General features: G+C 75.3%; 8 non-coding genes across 8 annotated transcripts; all 8 read left to right on the plus strand.

Moving 5' to 3' along the window:
• Positions 1-767: 767 nt before the first annotated feature.
• Positions 768-886, plus strand: LOC135230033 (5S ribosomal RNA). Its single transcript, XR_010320673.1, has one exon. It is a non-coding gene; the product is annotated as a 5S ribosomal RNA (ribosomal RNA).
• A 2,294-nt stretch (positions 887-3,180) lies between these two features.
• On the plus strand, positions 3,181-3,299 carry LOC135230034 (5S ribosomal RNA). The gene has a single exon (XR_010320674.1). It is a non-coding gene; the product is annotated as a 5S ribosomal RNA (ribosomal RNA).
• Positions 3,300-5,612: 2,313 nt separating this feature from the next.
• LOC135230035 (5S ribosomal RNA) lies at positions 5,613-5,731 on the plus strand. Its single transcript, XR_010320675.1, has one exon. It is a non-coding gene; the product is annotated as a 5S ribosomal RNA (ribosomal RNA).
• Positions 5,732-8,026: 2,295 nt separating this feature from the next.
• On the plus strand, positions 8,027-8,145 carry LOC135230036 (5S ribosomal RNA). Its single transcript, XR_010320676.1, has one exon. It is a non-coding gene; the product is annotated as a 5S ribosomal RNA (ribosomal RNA).
• A 2,295-nt stretch (positions 8,146-10,440) lies between these two features.
• Positions 10,441-10,559, plus strand: LOC135230037 (5S ribosomal RNA). The gene has a single exon (XR_010320677.1). It is a non-coding gene; the product is annotated as a 5S ribosomal RNA (ribosomal RNA).
• Positions 10,560-12,863: 2,304 nt separating this feature from the next.
• Positions 12,864-12,982, plus strand: LOC135230038 (5S ribosomal RNA). The gene has a single exon (XR_010320678.1). It is a non-coding gene; the product is annotated as a 5S ribosomal RNA (ribosomal RNA).
• A 2,294-nt stretch (positions 12,983-15,276) lies between these two features.
• LOC135230039 (5S ribosomal RNA) lies at positions 15,277-15,395 on the plus strand. The gene has a single exon (XR_010320679.1). It is a non-coding gene; the product is annotated as a 5S ribosomal RNA (ribosomal RNA).
• A 2,307-nt stretch (positions 15,396-17,702) lies between these two features.
• On the plus strand, positions 17,703-17,821 carry LOC135230040 (5S ribosomal RNA). The gene has a single exon (XR_010320680.1). It is a non-coding gene; the product is annotated as a 5S ribosomal RNA (ribosomal RNA).
• Positions 17,822-17,831: the final 10 nt, after the last annotated feature.

Genomic DNA, 17,831 nt, shown 5'->3' on the forward strand with positions numbered 1-17,831 from the left:
GGTCTTTCGCCGCTCCCCGGTGCCCTCCCCCGCCAGCACCAGGGCTCGGGGGTCCGGTGGGAAGTACCAGAGGGCCTCCGCGGCACCTAGGAGCAGCCTGGCGCGCAAGGGTTCGCCGTGCTCCTCCGAGTCCCGCGTGGCCCTGGAGGGCCACGGCCGGCCAGGAGGGCGACGAGGGGCAAAGGCGGGAGGGACAGGTGGGCCGGGGACCGGGCCCGGGGCCGGGACTGGGGCCGAGAGCCGGGCCCGGCGAGGGCCCCTTGGAGGAAGGGGAGGCAAAGGGAGGCCCCGCCAGGGGACGGGCCGGGGTGGGGGAAGGGCGAGTGGAGGCCGGGGCCACCCCACGCTGGGCAGGGGGAGAGACGAGAGGCGCTCGGCCAGATGTCGGCGGAAGCAGGCGGCCCGAGTGCCTCCCGGTGCCGCCGCCGGGGGCGAGGGGCGAGCAGGCGGCAGGAGAGCCCCGGCCGGACTGAGGGGGGCCGTGGGGCTTCGCAGGAAGGGCAGGGGGCGCGACCCGGGCGGCCTTCCCGCCTGGCTGACTGCCTTCCTCCCGGTCGCCGCCACCTGCCTGCTTGGAGGCCGGACTCTTGGGCCGGCTGGCCGGGACCCGCACCCTTGGCCAGGCGGGGCGGGCCGGGGCGGGCCGGGGCGGGCCGGGGCGGGGCTGGGCGGCCAAAGCTGGAGGCTGCCGGGGCGGCCAAGGCGCGCTGCGCCGGCGGCTGGGGCCGCTGAGCAGGCTCTTAGGGCGAGCGGCGGCAGGCGCTGACGTCTACGGCCATACCACCCTGAACGCGCCCGATCTCGTCTGATCTCGGAAGCTAAGCAGGGTCGGGCCTGGTTAGTACTTGGATGGGAGACCGCCTGGGAATACCGGGTGCTGTAGGCTTTTACGCCTCCTTTTCTCTTTTGCCGCCAACCCACGGGGCACAGGGACACACGGACACGGACAGGGACGCAACCAGGCCAGGAAGCCCGGCCCAGGGGCCCGGCCAGCGGCCCTCGGGCACCAGGAAAGCTTCGGGGGTGGCGGCGGCGTCGACGAGGACGACGACGGCGACGACGACGACGGCGGACGACGGCGGACGACGGCGGCCCGGCACTCCAGTCCAGTCGGGCCGCAGCGCTTCCCGGCCGCCCCTACTCTCCCCCGCTCCCACCCCCCGCCCGGGCCTTCAGGTTCAGGCCCTGCGGGAGCGCGCCCTGCCCTCGTGGCGGTGGGAGACGCTCCCCGTGGCGCCAGAGCCTCTCCTTGGGGCCGGAGCTCTGTCCTTGTCCAGCGGGGGCAGGCCCCTGGCTCAGAGGGCCTTCGGGAGCCACCCGGGCCGCCTCCGCCCTGCCGCCCCCCCACCCTCCACCCCGACCGGCCTCTGCCCCAACTTGGCTGCTCGGCTGCCCTCCTTCCCTCGGGCTCTGCCCACCCTTCCTGGCTCTGCAGGCCTGCCTCCTGGTGTGCCGGGATGTCTGCTAGTGGATTGGGAGGAGAAGACACCCGGGGCGGGCGGGCCCCTTGCCCTCCCCGGGCAACTTGCTTCGTGTACTCTGGGGGTGGGGGTGGGGCTGGGGCTGGGGCTGAGGCTGGGGCTGGGGCTGGGCCTGGGGCTGGGGGTGCGGGTGGGGACGTGAGACGGCCACAACGGTGGTGGTGGCGGTGGCCGCCGGACACTCGGCCGACTAGCCAGCCTCTCTCTCTGAGGTGTGGCGTGGGGGGGGAGGGGGGTCGGGGAGGCGACGAGGCGGGCGTGGGGGCGGTGGTGAGGCGGCCTTGAGGTGGGGATCTCGTGCCCGGGAGGAACAGGTGCCCTCCTGCCCGGTGTCCCGCGCGGGCCTAGACGTGGCCTCAAGTGGCCTGACCCCGATGAGTGAGTGAGGACGGGTCCTCCTGGCCGTCGGGCACACAGAACTAGGGGAGCCGGGGCCAGTCGAGCTGGGGGCCTCCCCGAGAGGTGCGAGACCGCAGCAGGGGCGTGCGGGGGTCCAGGCCGGGTGGGGTGGTGCGGTGTTGAGCTGGAGGCTATGCGGGGGGCGGGGCGCCGGGCGCGGGGCGGGGACGGCCACGCACGTTTCCTGCAGGGCTGTGGCTCTGGACCGCCAGGGCCAGAAGCAGCCTGCCCGCGGTCAGCGGGGGGTGAGGTGCGGATGGCGGGGGCCGCCCGCCCTCCCCGCGCCGGTCGCCCGTCCCCACCCACGCCCCCGCCGCCACCCCACCCCACCCCACAACCCGCCCTCCCTCCTCCCATCGGGGAAGCTCACCAGTGAGCTGGGCAGCTGGGCCAACGCGCCTGCCCCACCGCCCTGGCCCCCCACCGACCCTCCCGTCAGGCTAAGCGCCGCCTGCCCCACCTCCAGCCCCCCAGCAGGACCGGGAGCCTACGTGGGGTCCTGACTGGCCAGTGGGCAGGACGTCCCTCGTCGGTAGGCGTGTGGCTCGTGCGTGGTCTTTCGCCGCTCCCCGGTGCCCTCCCCCGCCAGCACCAGGGCTCGGGGGTCCGGTGGGAAGTACCAGAGGGCCTCCGCGGCACCTAGGAGCAGCCTGGCGCGCAAGGGTTCGCCGTGCTCCTCCGAGTCCCGCGTGGCCCTGGAGGGCCACGGCCGGCCAGGAGGGCGACGAGGGGCAAAGGCGGGAGGGACAGGTGGGCCGGGGACCGGGCCCGGGGCCGGGACTGGGGCCGAGAGCCGGGCCCGGCGAGGGCCCCTTGGAGGAAGGGGAGGCAAAGGGAGGCCCCGCCAGGGGACGGGCCGGGGTGGGGGGAGGGCGAGTGGAGGCCGGGGCCACCCCACGCTGGGCAGGGGGAGAGACGAGAGGCGCTCGGCCAGATGTCGGCGGAAGCAGGCGGCCCGAGTGCCTCCCGGTGCCGCCGCCGGGGGCGAGGGGCGAGCAGGCGGCAGGAGAGCCCCGGCCGGACTGAGGGGGGCCGTGGGGCTTCGCAGGAAGGGCAGGGGGCGCGACCCGGGCGGCCTTCCCGCCTGGCTGACTGCCTTCCTCCCGGTCGCCGCCACCTGCCTGCTTGGAGGCCGGACTCTTGGGCCGGCTGGCCGGGACCCGCACCCTTGGCCAGGCGGGGCGGGCCGGGGCGGGGCTGGGCGGCCAAAGCTGGAGGCTGCCGGGGCGGCCAAGGCGCGCTGCGCCGGCGGCTGGGGCCGCTGAGCAGGCTCTTAGGGCGAGCGGCGGCAGGCGCTGACGTCTACGGCCATACCACCCTGAACGCGCCCGATCTCGTCTGATCTCGGAAGCTAAGCAGGGTCGGGCCTGGTTAGTACTTGGATGGGAGACCGCCTGGGAATACCGGGTGCTGTAGGCTTTTACGCCTCCTTTTCTCTTTTGCCGCCAACCCACGGGGCACAGGGACACACGGACACGGACAGGGACGCAACCAGGCCAGGAAGCCCGGCCCAGGGGCCCGGCCAGCGGCCCTCGGGCACCAGGAAAGCTTCGGGGGTGGCGGCGGCGTCGACGAGGACGACGACGGCGACGACGACGACGGCGGACGACGGCGGCCCGGCACTCCAGTCCAGTCGGGCCGCAGCGCTTCCCGGCCGCCCCTACTCTCCCCCGCTCCCACCCCCCGCCCGGGCCTTCAGGTTCAGGCCCTGCGGGAGCGCGCCCTGCCCTCGTGGCGGTGGGAGACGCTCCCCGTGGCGCCAGAGCCTCTCCTTGGGGCCGGAGCTCTGTCCTTGTCCAGCGGGGGCAGGCCCCTGGCTCAGAGGGCCTTCGGGAGCCACCCGGGCCGCCTCCGCCCTGCCGCCCCCCCACCCTCCACCCCGACCGGCCTCTGCCCCAACTTGGCTGCTCGGCTGCCCTCCTTCCCTCGGGCTCTGCCCACCCTTCCTGGCTCTGCAGGCCTGCCTCCTGGTGTGCCGGGATGTCTGCTAGTGGATTGGGAGGAGAAGACACCCGGGGCGGGCGGGCCCCTTGCCCTCCCCGGGGCGGGCGGGCCCCTTGCCCTCCCCGGGCAACTTGCTTCGTGTACTCTGGGGGTGGGGGTGGGGCTGGGGCTGGGGCTGAGGCTGGGGCTGGGGCTGGGCCTGGGGCTGGGGGTGCGGGTGGGGACGTGAGACGGCCACAACGGTGGTGGTGGCGGTGGCCGCCGGACACTCGGCCGACTAGCCAGCCTCTCTCTCTGAGGTGTGGCGTGGGGAGGGGGAGGGGGGTCGGGGAGGCGACGAGGCGGGCGTGGGGGCGGTGGTGAGGCGGCCTTGAGGTGGGGATCTCGTGCCCGGGAGGAACAGGTGCCCTCCTGCCCGGTGTCCCGCGCGGGCCTAGACGTGGCCTCAAGTGGCCTGACCCCGATGAGTGAGTGAGGACGGGTCCTCCTGGCCGTCGGGCACACAGAACTAGGGGAGCCGGGGCCAGTCGAGCTGGGGGCCTCCCCGAGAGGTGCGAGACCGCAGCAGGGGCGTGCGGGGGTCCAGGCCGGGTGGGGTGGTGCGGTGTTGAGCTGGAGGCTATGCGGGGGGCGGGGCGCCGGGCGCGGGGCGGGGACGGCCACGCACGTTTCCTGCAGGGCTGTGGCTCTGGACCGCCAGGGCCAGAAGCAGCCTGCCCGCGGTCAGCGGGGGGTGAGGTGCGGATGGCGGGGGCCGCCCGCCCTCCCCGCGCCGGTCGCCCGTCCCCACCCACGCCCCCGCCGCCACCCCACCCCACCCCACAACCCGCCCTCCCTCCTCCCATCGGGGAAGCTCACCAGTGAGCTGGGCAGCTGGGCCAACGCGCCTGCCCCACCGCCCTGGCCCCCCACCGACCCTCCCGTCAGGCTAAGCGCCGCCTGCCCCACCTCCAGCCCCCCAGCAGGACCGGGAGCCTACGTGGGGTCCTGACTGGCCAGTGGGCAGGACGTCCCTCGTCGGTAGGCGTGTGGCTCGTGCGTGGTCTTTCGCCGCTCCCCGGTGCCCTCCCCCGCCAGCACCAGGGCTCGGGGGTCCGGTGGGAAGTACCAGAGGGCCTCCGCGGCACCTAGGAGCAGCCTGGCGCGCAAGGGTTCGCCGTGCTCCTCCGAGTCCCGCGTGGCCCTGGAGGGCCACGGCCGGCCAGGAGGGCGACGAGGGGCAAAGGCGGGAGGGACAGGTGGGCCGGGGACCGGGCCCGGGGCCGGGACTGGGGCCGAGAGCCGGGCCCGGCGAGGGCCCCTTGGAGGAAGGGGAGGCAAAGGGAGGCCCCGCCAGGGGACGGGCCGGGGTGGGGGGAGGGCGAGTGGAGGCCGGGGCCACCCCACGCTGGGCAGGGGGAGAGACGAGAGGCGCTCGGCCAGATGTCGGCGGAAGCAGGCGGCCCGAGTGCCTCCCGGTGCCGCCGCCGGGGGCGAGGGGCGAGCAGGCGGCAGGAGAGCCCCGGCCGGACTGAGGGGGGCCGTGGGGCTTCGCAGGAAGGGCAGGGGGCGCGACCCGGGCGGCCTTCCCGCCTGGCTGACTGCCTTCCTCCCGGTCGCCGCCACCTGCCTGCTTGGAGGCCGGACTCTTGGGCCGGCTGGCCGGGACCCGCACCCTTGGCCAGGCGGGGCGGGCCGGGGCGGGGCTGGGCGGCCAAAGCTGGAGGCTGCCGGGGCGGCCAAGGCGCGCTGCGCCGGCGGCTGGGGCCGCTGAGCAGGCTCTTAGGGCGAGCGGCGGCAGGCGCTGACGTCTACGGCCATACCACCCTGAACGCGCCCGATCTCGTCTGATCTCGGAAGCTAAGCAGGGTCGGGCCTGGTTAGTACTTGGATGGGAGACCGCCTGGGAATACCGGGTGCTGTAGGCTTTTACGCCTCCTTTTCTCTTTTGCCGCCAACCCACGGGGCACAGGGACACACGGACACGGACAGGGACGCAACCAGGCCAGGAAGCCCGGCCCAGGGGCCCGGCCAGCGGCCCTCGGGCACCAGGAAAGCTTCGGGGGTGGCGGCGGCGTCGACGAGGACGACGACGGCGACGACGACGACGGCGGACGACGGCGGACGACGGCGGCCCGGCACTCCAGTCCAGTCGGGCCGCAGCGCTTCCCGGCCGCCCCTACTCTCCCCCGCTCCCACCCCCCGCCCGGGCCTTCAGGTTCAGGCCCTGCGGGAGCGCGCCCTGCCCTCGTGGCGGTGGGAGACGCTCCCCGTGGCGCCAGAGCCTCTCCTTGGGGCCGGAGCTCTGTCCTTGTCCAGCGGGGGCAGGCCCCTGGCTCAGAGGGCCTTCGGGAGCCACCCGGGCCGCCTCCGCCCTGCCGCCCCCCCACCCTCCACCCCGACCGGCCTCTGCCCCAACTTGGCTGCTCGGCTGCCCTCCTTCCCTCGGGCTCTGCCCACCCTTCCTGGCTCTGCAGGCCTGCCTCCTGGTGTGCCGGGATGTCTGCTAGTGGATTGGGAGGAGAAGACACCCGGGGCGGGCGGGCCCCTTGCCCTCCCCGGGCAACTTGCTTCGTGTACTCTGGGGGTGGGGGTGGGGCTGGGGCTGGGGCTGAGGCTGGGGCTGGGGCTGGGCCTGGGGCTGGGGGTGCGGGTGGGGACGTGAGACGGCCACAACGGTGGTGGTGGCGGTGGCCGCCGGACACTCGGCCGACTAGCCAGCCTCTCTCTCTGAGGTGTGGCGTGGGGGGGGGAGGGGGGTCGGGGAGGCGACGAGGCGGGCGTGGGGGCGGTGGTGAGGCGGCCTTGAGGTGGGGATCTCGTGCCCGGGAGGAACAGGTGCCCTCCTGCCCGGTGTCCCGCGCGGGCCTAGACGTGGCCTCAAGTGGCCTGACCCCGATGAGTGAGTGAGGACGGGTCCTCCTGGCCGTCGGGCACACAGAACTAGGGGAGCCGGGGCCAGTCGAGCTGGGGGCCTCCCCGAGAGGTGCGAGACCGCAGCAGGGGCGTGCGGGGGTCCAGGCCGGGTGGGGTGGTGCGGTGTTGAGCTGGAGGCTATGCGGGGGGCGGGGCGCCGGGCGCGGGGCGGGGACGGCCACGCACGTTTCCTGCAGGGCTGTGGCTCTGGACCGCCAGGGCCAGAAGCAGCCTGCCCGCGGTCAGCGGGGGGTGAGGTGCGGATGGCGGGGGCCGCCCGCCCTCCCCGCGCCGGTCGCCCGTCCCCACCCACGCCCCCGCCGCCACCCCACCCCACCCCACAACCCGCCCTCCCTCCTCCCATCGGGGAAGCTCACCAGTGAGCTGGGCAGCTGGGCCAACGCGCCTGCCCCACCGCCCTGGCCCCCCACCGACCCTCCCGTCAGGCTAAGCGCCGCCTGCCCCACCTCCAGCCCCCCAGCAGGACCGGGAGCCTACGTGGGGTCCTGACTGGCCAGTGGGCAGGACGTCCCTCGTCGGTAGGCGTGTGGCTCGTGCGTGGTCTTTCGCCGCTCCCCGGTGCCCTCCCCCGCCAGCACCAGGGCTCGGGGGTCCGGTGGGAAGTACCAGAGGGCCTCCGCGGCACCTAGGAGCAGCCTGGCGCGCAAGGGTTCGCCGTGCTCCTCCGAGTCCCGCGTGGCCCTGGAGGGCCACGGCCGGCCAGGAGGGCGACGAGGGGCAAAGGCGGGAGGGACAGGTGGGCCGGGGACCGGGCCCGGGGCCGGGACTGGGGCCGAGAGCCGGGCCCGGCGAGGGCCCCTTGGAGGAAGGGGAGGCAAAGGGAGGCCCCGCCAGGGGACGGGCCGGGGTGGGGGGAGGGCGAGTGGAGGCCGGGGCCACCCCACGCTGGGCAGGGGGAGAGACGAGAGGCGCTCGGCCAGATGTCGGCGGAAGCAGGCGGCCCGAGTGCCTCCCGGTGCCGCCGCCGGGGGCGAGGGGCGAGCAGGCGGCAGGAGAGCCCCGGCCGGACTGAGGGGGGCCGTGGGGCTTCGCAGGAAGGGCAGGGGGCGCGACCCGGGCGGCCTTCCCGCCTGGCTGACTGCCTTCCTCCCGGTCGCCGCCACCTGCCTGCTTGGAGGCCGGACTCTTGGGCCGGCTGGCCGGGACCCGCACCCTTGGCCAGGCGGGGCGGGCCGGGGCGGGGCTGGGCGGCCAAAGCTGGAGGCTGCCGGGGCGGCCAAGGCGCGCTGCGCCGGCGGCTGGGGCCGCTGAGCAGGCTCTTAGGGCGAGCGGCGGCAGGCGCTGACGTCTACGGCCATACCACCCTGAACGCGCCCGATCTCGTCTGATCTCGGAAGCTAAGCAGGGTCGGGCCTGGTTAGTACTTGGATGGGAGACCGCCTGGGAATACCGGGTGCTGTAGGCTTTTACGCCTCCTTTTCTCTTTTGCCGCCAACCCACGGGGCACAGGGACACACGGACACGGACAGGGACGCAACCAGGCCAGGAAGCCCGGCCCAGGGGCCCGGCCAGCGGCCCTCGGGCACCAGGAAAGCTTCGGGGGTGGCGGCGGCGTCGACGAGGACGACGACGGCGACGACGACGACGGCGGACGACGGCGGACGACGGCGGCCCGGCACTCCAGTCCAGTCGGGCCGCAGCGCTTCCCGGCCGCCCCTACTCTCCCCCGCTCCCACCCCCCGCCCGGGCCTTCAGGTTCAGGCCCTGCGGGAGCGCGCCCTGCCCTCGTGGCGGTGGGAGACGCTCCCCGTGGCGCCAGAGCCTCTCCTTGGGGCCGGAGCTCTGTCCTTGTCCAGCGGGGGCAGGCCCCTGGCTCAGAGGGCCTTCGGGAGCCACCCGGGCCGCCTCCGCCCTGCCGCCCCCCCACCCTCCACCCCGACCGGCCTCTGCCCCAACTTGGCTGCTCGGCTGCCCTCCTTCCCTCGGGCTCTGCCCACCCTTCCTGGCTCTGCAGGCCTGCCTCCTGGTGTGCCGGGATGTCTGCTAGTGGATTGGGAGGAGAAGACACCCGGGGCGGGCGGGCCCCTTGCCCTCCCCGGGCAACTTGCTTCGTGTACTCTGGGGGTGGGGGTGGGGCTGGGGCTGGGGCTGAGGCTGGGGCTGGGGCTGGGCCTGGGGCTGGGGGTGCGGGTGGGGACGTGAGACGGCCACAACGGTGGTGGTGGCGGTGGCCGCCGGACACTCGGCCGACTAGCCAGCCTCTCTCTCTGAGGTGTGGCGTGGGGGGGGGAGGGGGGTCGGGGAGGCGACGAGGCGGGCGTGGGGGCGGTGGTGAGGCGGCCTTGAGGTGGGGATCTCGTGCCCGGGAGGAACAGGTGCCCTCCTGCCCGGTGTCCCGCGCGGGCCTAGACGTGGCCTCAAGTGGCCTGACCCCGATGAGTGAGTGAGGACGGGTCCTCCTGGCCGTCGGGCACACAGAACTAGGGGAGCCGGGGCCAGTCGAGCTGGGGGCCTCCCCGAGAGGTGCGAGACCGCAGCAGGGGCGTGCGGGGGTCCAGGCCGGGTGGGGTGGTGCGGTGTTGAGCTGGAGGCTATGCGGGGGGCGGGGCGCCGGGCGCGGGGCGGGGACGGCCACGCACGTTTCCTGCAGGGCTGTGGCTCTGGACCGCCAGGGCCAGAAGCAGCCTGCCCGCGGTCAGCGGGGGGTGAGGTGCGGATGGCGGGGGCCGCCCGCCCTCCCCGCGCCGGTCGCCCGTCCCCACCCACGCCCCCGCCGCCACCCCACCCCACCCCACAACCCGCCCTCCCTCCTCCCATCGGGGAAGCTCACCAGTGAGCTGGGCAGCTGGGCCAACGCGCCTGCCCCACCGCCCTGGCCCCCCACCGACCCTCCCGTCAGGCTAAGCGCCGCCTGCCCCACCTCCAGCCCCCCAGCAGGACCGGGAGCCTACGTGGGGTCCTGACTGGCCAGTGGGCAGGACGTCCCTCGTCGGTAGGCGTGTGGCTCGTGCGTGGTCTTTCGCCGCTCCCCGGTGCCCTCCCCCGCCAGCACCAGGGCTCGGGGGTCCGGTGGGAAGTACCAGAGGGCCTCCGCGGCACCTAGGAGCAGCCTGGCGCGCAAGGGTTCGCCGTGCTCCTCCGAGTCCCGCGTGGCCCTGGAGGGCCACGGCCGGCCAGGAGGGCGACGAGGGGCAAAGGCGGGAGGGACAGGTGGGCCGGGGACCGGGCCCGGGGCCGGGACTGGGGCCGAGAGCCGGGCCCGGCGAGGGCCCCTTGGAGGAAGGGGAGGCAAAGGGAGGCCCCGCCAGGGGACGGGCCGGGGTGGGGGGAGGGCGAGTGGAGGCCGGGGCCACCCCACGCTGGGCAGGGGGAGAGACGAGAGGCGCTCGGCCAGATGTCGGCGGAAGCAGGCGGCCCGAGTGCCTCCCGGTGCCGCCGCCGGGGGCGAGGGGCGAGCAGGCGGCAGGAGAGCCCCGGCCGGACTGAGGGGGGCCGTGGGGCTTCGCAGGAAGGGCAGGGGGCGCGACCCGGGCGGCCTTCCCGCCTGGCTGACTGCCTTCCTCCCGGTCGCCGCCACCTGCCTGCTTGGAGGCCGGACTCTTGGGCCGGCTGGCCGGGACCCGCACCCTTGGCCAGGCGGGGCGGGCCGGGGCGGGGCTGGGCGGCCAAAGCTGGAGGCTGCCGGGGCGGCCAAGGCGCGCTGCGCCGGCGGCTGGGGCCGCTGAGCAGGCTCTTAGGGCGAGCGGCGGCAGGCGCTGACGTCTACGGCCATACCACCCTGAACGCGCCCGATCTCGTCTGATCTCGGAAGCTAAGCAGGGTCGGGCCTGGTTAGTACTTGGATGGGAGACCGCCTGGGAATACCGGGTGCTGTAGGCTTTTACGCCTCCTTTTCTCTTTTGCCGCCAACCCACGGGGCACAGGGACACACGGACACGGACAGGGACGCAACCAGGCCAGGAAGCCCGGCCCAGGGGCCCGGCCAGCGGCCCTCGGGCACCAGGAAAGCTTCGGGGGTGGCGGCGGCGTCGACGAGGACGACGACGGCGACGACGACGACGGCGGACGACGGCGGCCCGGCACTCCAGTCCAGTCGGGCCGCAGCGCTTCCCGGCCGCCCCTACTCTCCCCCGCTCCCACCCCCCGCCCGGGCCTTCAGGTTCAGGCCCTGCGGGAGCGCGCCCTGCCCTCGTGGCGGTGGGAGACGCTCCCCGTGGCGCCAGAGCCTCTCCTTGGGGCCGGAGCTCTGTCCTTGTCCAGCGGGGGCAGGCCCCTGGCTCAGAGGGCCTTCGGGAGCCACCCGGGCCGCCTCCGCCCTGCCGCCCCCCCACCCTCCACCCCGACCGGCCTCTGCCCCAACTTGGCTGCTCGGCTGCCCTCCTTCCCTCGGGCTCTGCCCACCCTTCCTGGCTCTGCAGGCCTGCCTCCTGGTGTGCCGGGATGTCTGCTAGTGGATTGGGAGGAGAAGACACCCGGGGCGGGCGGGCCCCTTGCCCTCCCCGGGCAACTTGCTTCGTGTACTCTGGGGGTGGGGGTGGGGCTGGGGCTGGGGCTGAGGCTGGGGCTGGGGCTGGGCCTGGGGCTGGGGGTGCGGGTGGGGACGTGAGACGGCCACAACGGTGGTGGTGGCGGTGGCCGCCGGACACTCGGCCGACTAGCCAGCCTCTCTCTCTGAGGTGTGGCGTGGGGGGGGAGGGGGGTCGGGGAGGCGACGAGGCGGGCGTGGGGGCGGTGGTGAGGCGGCCTTGAGGTGGGGATCTCGTGCCCGGGAGGAACAGGTGCCCTCCTGCCCTGTGTCCCGCGCGGGCCTAGACGTGGCCTCAAGTGGCCTGACCCCGATGAGTGAGTGAGGACGGGTCCTCCTGGCCGTCGGGCACACAGAACTAGGGGAGCCGGGGCCAGTCGAGCTGGGGGCCTCCCCGAGAGGTGCGAGACCGCAGCAGGGGCGTGCGGGGGTCCAGGCCGGGTGGGGTGGTGCGGTGTTGAGCTGGAGGCTATGCGGGGGGCGGGGCGCCGGGCGCGGGGCGGGGACGGCCACGCACGTTTCCTGCAGGGCTGTGGCTCTGGACCGCCAGGGCCAGAAGCAGCCTGCCCGCGGTCAGCGGGGGGTGAGGTGCGGATGGCGGGGGCCGCCCGCCCTCCCCGCGCCGGTCGCCCGTCCCCACCCACGCCCCCGCCGCCACCCCACCCCACCCCACAACCCGCCCTCCCTCCTCCCATCGGGGAAGCTCACCAGTGAGCTGGGCAGCTGGGCCAACGCGCCTGCCCCACCGCCCTGGCCCCCCACCGACCCTCCCGTCAGGCTAAGCGCCGCCTGCCCCACCTCCAGCCCCCCAGCAGGACCGGGAGCCTACGTGGGGTCCTGACTGGCCAGTGGGCAGGACGTCCCTCGTCGGTAGGCGTGTGGCTCGTGCGTGGTCTTTCGCCGCTCCCCGGTGCCCTCCCCCGCCAGCACCAGGGCTCGGGGGTCCGGTGGGAAGTACCAGAGGGCCTCCGCGGCACCTAGGAGCAGCCTGGCGCGCAAGGGTTCGCCGTGCTCCTCCGAGTCCCGCGTGGCCCTGGAGGGCCACGGCCGGCCAGGAGGGCGACGAGGGGCAAAGGCGGGAGGGACAGGTGGGCCGGGGACCGGGCCCGGGGCCGGGACTGGGGCCGAGAGCCGGGCCCGGCGAGGGCCCCTTGGAGGAAGGGGAGGCAAAGGGAGGCCCCGCCAGGGGACGGGCCGGGGTGGGGGAAGGGCGAGTGGAGGCCGGGGCCACCCCACGCTGGGCAGGGGGAGAGACGAGAGGCGCTCGGCCAGATGTCGGCGGAAGCAGGCGGCCCGAGTGCCTCCCGGTGCCGCCGCCGGGGGCGAGGGGCGAGCAGGCGGCAGGAGAGCCCCGGCCGGACTGAGGGGGGCCGTGGGGCTTCGCAGGAAGGGCAGGGGGCGCGACCCGGGCGGCCTTCCCGCCTGGCTGACTGCCTTCCTCCCGGTCGCCGCCACCTGCCTGCTTGGAGGCCGGACTCTTGGGCCGGCTGGCCGGGACCCGCACCCTTGGCCAGGCGGGGCGGGCCGGGGCGGGCCGGGGCGGGCCGGGGCGGGGCTGGGCGGCCAAAGCTGGAGGCTGCCGGGGCGGCCAAGGCGCGCTGCGCCGGCGGCTGGGGCCGCTGAGCAGGCTCTTAGGGCGAGCGGCGGCAGGCGCTGACGTCTACGGCCATACCACCCTGAACGCGCCCGATCTCGTCTGATCTCGGAAGCTAAGCAGGGTCGGGCCTGGTTAGTACTTGGATGGGAGACCGCCTGGGAATACCGGGTGCTGTAGGCTTTTACGCCTCCTTTTCTCTTTTGCCGCCAACCCACGGGGCACAGGGACACACGGACACGGACAGGGACGCAACCAGGCCAGGAAGCCCGGCCCAGGGGCCCGGCCAGCGGCCCTCGGGCACCAGGAAAGCTTCGGGGGTGGCGGCGGCGTCGACGAGGACGACGACGGCGACGACGACGACGGCGGACGACGGCGGACGACGGCGGCCCGGCACTCCAGTCCAGTCGGGCCGCAGCGCTTCCCGGCCGCCCCTACTCTCCCCCGCTCCCACCCCCCGCCCGGGCCTTCAGGTTCAGGCCCTGCGGGAGCGCGCCCTGCCCTCGTGGCGGTGGGAGACGCTCCCCGTGGCGCCAGAGCCTCTCCTTGGGGCCGGAGCTCTGTCCTTGTCCAGCGGGGGCAGGCCCCTGGCTCAGAGGGCCTTCGGGAGCCACCCGGGCCGCCTCCGCCCTGCCGCCCCCCCACCCTCCACCCCGACCGGCCTCTGCCCCAACTTGGCTGCTCGGCTGCCCTCCTTCCCTCGGGCTCTGCCCACCCTTCCTGGCTCTGCAGGCCTGCCTCCTGGTGTGCCGGGATGTCTGCTAGTGGATTGGGAGGAGAAGACACCCGGGGCGGGCGGGCCCCTTGCCCTCCCCGGGCAACTTGCTTCGTGTACTCTGGGGGTGGGGGTGGGGCTGGGGCTGGGGCTGAGGCTGGGGCTGGGGCTGGGCCTGGGGCTGGGGGTGCGGGTGGGGACGTGAGACGGCCACAACGGTGGTGGTGGCGGTGGCCGCCGGACACTCGGCCGACTAGCCAGCCTCTCTCTCTGAGGTGTGGCGTGGGGGGGGAGGGGGGTCGGGGAGGCGACGAGGCGGGCGTGGGGGCGGTGGTGAGGCGGCCTTGAGGTGGGGATCTCGTGCCCGGGAGGAACAGGTGCCCTCCTGCCCGGTGTCCCGCGCGGGCCTAGACGTGGCCTCAAGTGGCCTGACCCCGATGAGTGAGTGAGGACGGGTCCTCCTGGCCGTCGGGCACACAGAACTAGGGGAGCCGGGGCCAGTCGAGCTGGGGGCCTCCCCGAGAGGTGCGAGACCGCAGCAGGGGCGTGCGGGGGTCCAGGCCGGGTGGGGTGGTGCGGTGTTGAGCTGGAGGCTATGCGGGGGGCGGGGCGCCGGGCGCGGGGCGGGGACGGCCACGCACGTTTCCTGCAGGGCTGTGGCTCTGGACCGCCAGGGCCAGAAGCAGCCTGCCCGCGGTCAGCGGGGGGTGAGGTGCGGATGGCGGGGGCCGCCCGCCCTCCCCGCGCCGGTCGCCCGTCCCCACCCACGCCCCCGCCGCCACCCCACCCCACCCCACAACCCGCCCTCCCTCCTCCCATCGGGGAAGCTCACCAGTGAGCTGGGCAGCTGGGCCAACGCGCCTGCCCCACCGCCCTGGCCCCCCACCGACCCTCCCGTCAGGCTAAGCGCCGCCTGCCCCACCTCCAGCCCCCCAGCAGGACCGGGAGCCTACGTGGGGTCCTGACTGGCCAGTGGGCAGGACGTCCCTCGTCGGTAGGCGTGTGGCTCGTGCGTGGTCTTTCGCCGCTCCCCGGTGCCCTCCCCCGCCAGCACCAGGGCTCGGGGGTCCGGTGGGAAGTACCAGAGGGCCTCCGCGGCACCTAGGAGCAGCCTGGCGCGCAAGGGTTCGCCGTGCTCCTCCGAGTCCCGCGTGGCCCTGGAGGGCCACGGCCGGCCAGGAGGGCGACGAGGGGCAAAGGCGGGAGGGACAGGTGGGCCGGGGACCGGGCCCGGGGCCGGGACTGGGGCCGAGAGCCGGGCCCGGCGAGGGCCCCTTGGAGGAAGGGGAGGCAAAGGGAGGCCCCGCCAGGGGACGGGCCGGGGTGGGGGGAGGGCGAGTGGAGGCCGGGGCCACCCCACGCTGGGCAGGGGGAGAGACGAGAGGCGCTCGGCCAGATGTCGGCGGAAGCAGGCGGCCCGAGTGCCTCCCGGTGCCGCCGCCGGGGGCGAGGGGCGAGCAGGCGGCAGGAGAGCCCCGGCCGGACTGAGGGGGGCCGTGGGGCTTCGCAGGAAGGGCAGGGGGCGCGACCCGGGCGGCCTTCCCGCCTGGCTGACTGCCTTCCTCCCGGTCGCCGCCACCTGCCTGCTTGGAGGCCGGACTCTTGGGCCGGCTGGCCGGGACCCGCACCCTTGGCCAGGCGGGGCGGGCCGGGGCGGGGCTGGGCGGCCAAAGCTGGAGGCTGCCGGGGCGGCCAAGGCGCGCTGCGCCGGCGGCTGGGGCCGCTGAGCAGGCTCTTAGGGCGAGCGGCGGCAGGCGCTGACGTCTACGGCCATACCACCCTGAACGCGCCCGATCTCGTCTGATCTCGGAAGCTAAGCAGGGTCGGGCCTGGTTAGTACTTGGATGGGAGACCGCCTGGGAATACCGGGTGCTGTAGGCTTTTACGCCTCCTTTTCTCTTTTGCCGCCAACCCACGGGGCACAGGGACACACGGACACGGACAGGGACGCAACCAGGCCAGGAAGCCCGGCCCAGGGGCCCGGCCAGCGGCCCTCGGGCACCAGGAAAGCTTCGGGGGTGGCGGCGGCGTCGACGAGGACGACGACGGCGACGACGACGACGGCGGACGACGGCGGCCCGGCACTCCAGTCCAGTCGGGCCGCAGCGCTTCCCGGCCGCCCCTACTCTCCCCCGCTCCCACCCCCCGCCCGGGCCTTCAGGTTCAGGCCCTGCGGGAGCGCGCCCTGCCCTCGTGGCGGTGGGAGACGCTCCCCGTGGCGCCAGAGCCTCTCCTTGGGGCCGGAGCTCTGTCCTTGTCCAGCGGGGGCAGGCCCCTGGCTCAGAGGGCCTTCGGGAGCCACCCGGGCCGCCTCCGCCCTGCCGCCCCCCCACCCTCCACCCCGACCGGCCTCTGCCCCAACTTGGCTGCTCGGCTGCCCTCCTTCCCTCGGGCTCTGCCCACCCTTCCTGGCTCTGCAGGCCTGCCTCCTGGTGTGCCGGGATGTCTGCTAGTGGATTGGGAGGAGAAGACACCCGGGGCGGGCGGGCCCCTTGCCCTCCCCGGGCAACTTGCTTCGTGTACTCTGGGGGTGGGGGTGGGGCTGGGGCTGGGGCTGAGGCTGGGGCTGGGGCTGGGCCTGGGGCTGGGGGTGCGGGTGGGGACGTGAGACGGCCACAACGGTGGTGGTGGCGGTGGCCGCCGGACACTCGGCCGACTAGCCAGCCTCTCTCTCTGAGGTGTGGCGTGGGGGGGGAGGGGGGTCGGGGAGGCGACGAGGCGGGCGTGGGGGCGGTGGTGAGGCGGCCTTGAGGTGGGGATCTCGTGCCCGGGAGGAACAGGTGCCCTCCTGCCCTGTGTCCCGCGCGGGCCTAGACGTGGCCTCAAGTGGCCTGACCCCGATGAGTGAGTGAGGACGGGTCCTCCTGGCCGTCGGGCACACAGAACTAGGGGAGCCGGGGCCAGTCGAGCTGGGGGCCTCCCCGAGAGGTGCGAGACCGCAGCAGGGGCGTGCGGGGGTCCAGGCCGGGTGGGGTGGTGCGGTGTTGAGCTGGAGGCTATGCGGGGGGCGGGGCGCCGGGCGCGGGGCGGGGACGGCCACGCACGTTTCCTGCAGGGCTGTGGCTCTGGACCGCCAGGGCCAGAAGCAGCCTGCCCGCGGTCAGCGGGGGGTGAGGTGCGGATGGCGGGGGCCGCCCGCCCTCCCCGCGCCGGTCGCCCGTCCCCACCCACGCCCCCGCCGCCACCCCACCCCACCCCACAACCCGCCCTCCCTCCTCCCATCGGGGAAGCTCACCAGTGAGCTGGGCAGCTGGGCCAACGCGCCTGCCCCACCGCCCTGGCCCCCCACCGACCCTCCCGTCAGGCTAAGCGCCGCCTGCCCCACCTCCAGCCCCCCAGCAGGACCGGGAGCCTACGTGGGGTCCTGACTGGCCAGTGGGCAGGACGTCCCTCGTCGGTAGGCGTGTGGCTCGTGCGTGGTCTTTCGCCGCTCCCCGGTGCCCTCCCCCGCCAGCACCAGGGCTCGGGGGTCCGGTGGGAAGTACCAGAGGGCCTCCGCGGCACCTAGGAGCAGCCTGGCGCGCAAGGGTTCGCCGTGCTCCTCCGAGTCCCGCGTGGCCCTGGAGGGCCACGGCCGGCCAGGAGGGCGACGAGGGGCAAAGGCGGGAGGGACAGGTGGGCCGGGGACCGGGCCCGGGGCCGGGACTGGGGCCGAGAGCCGGGCCCGGCGAGGGCCCCTTGGAGGAAGGGGAGGCAAAGGGAGGCCCCGCCAGGGGACGGGCCGGGGTGGGGGAAGGGCGAGTGGAGGCCGGGGCCACCCCACGCTGGGCAGGGGGAGAGACGAGAGGCGCTCGGCCAGATGTCGGCGGAAGCAGGCGGCCCGAGTGCCTCCCATAGAGAGATAGTATTGGGGCGAGGGGCGAGCAGGCGGCAGGAGAGCCCCGGCCGGACTGAGGGGGGCCGTGGGCTTCGCAGGAAGGGCAGGGGGCGCGACCCGGGCGGCCTTCCCGCCTGGCTGACTGCCTTCCTCCCGGTCGCCGCCACCTGCCTGCTTGGAGGCCGGACTCTTGGGCCGGCTGGCCGGGACCCGCACCCTTGGCCAGGCGGGGGCGGGCCGGGGCGGGCCGGGGCGGGCCGGGGCGGGGCTGGGCGGCCAAAGCTGGAGGCTGCCGGGGCGGCCAAGGCGCGCTGCGCCGGCGGCTGGGGCCGCTGAGCAGGCTCTTAGGGCGAGCGGCGGCAGGCGCTGACGTCTACGGCCATACCACCCTGAACGCGCCCGATCTCGTCTGATCTCGGAAGCTAAGCAGGGTCGGGCCTGGTTAGTACTTGGATGGGAGACCGCCTGGGAATACCGGGTGCTGTAGGCTTTTACGCCTC

Source organism: Loxodonta africana, unplaced genomic scaffold (genome assembly GCF_030014295.1).
Source record: "Loxodonta africana isolate mLoxAfr1 unplaced genomic scaffold, mLoxAfr1.hap2 scaffold_732, whole genome shotgun sequence".
In the NCBI taxonomy this organism is placed as follows: domain Eukaryota; kingdom Metazoa; phylum Chordata; class Mammalia; order Proboscidea; family Elephantidae; genus Loxodonta; species Loxodonta africana.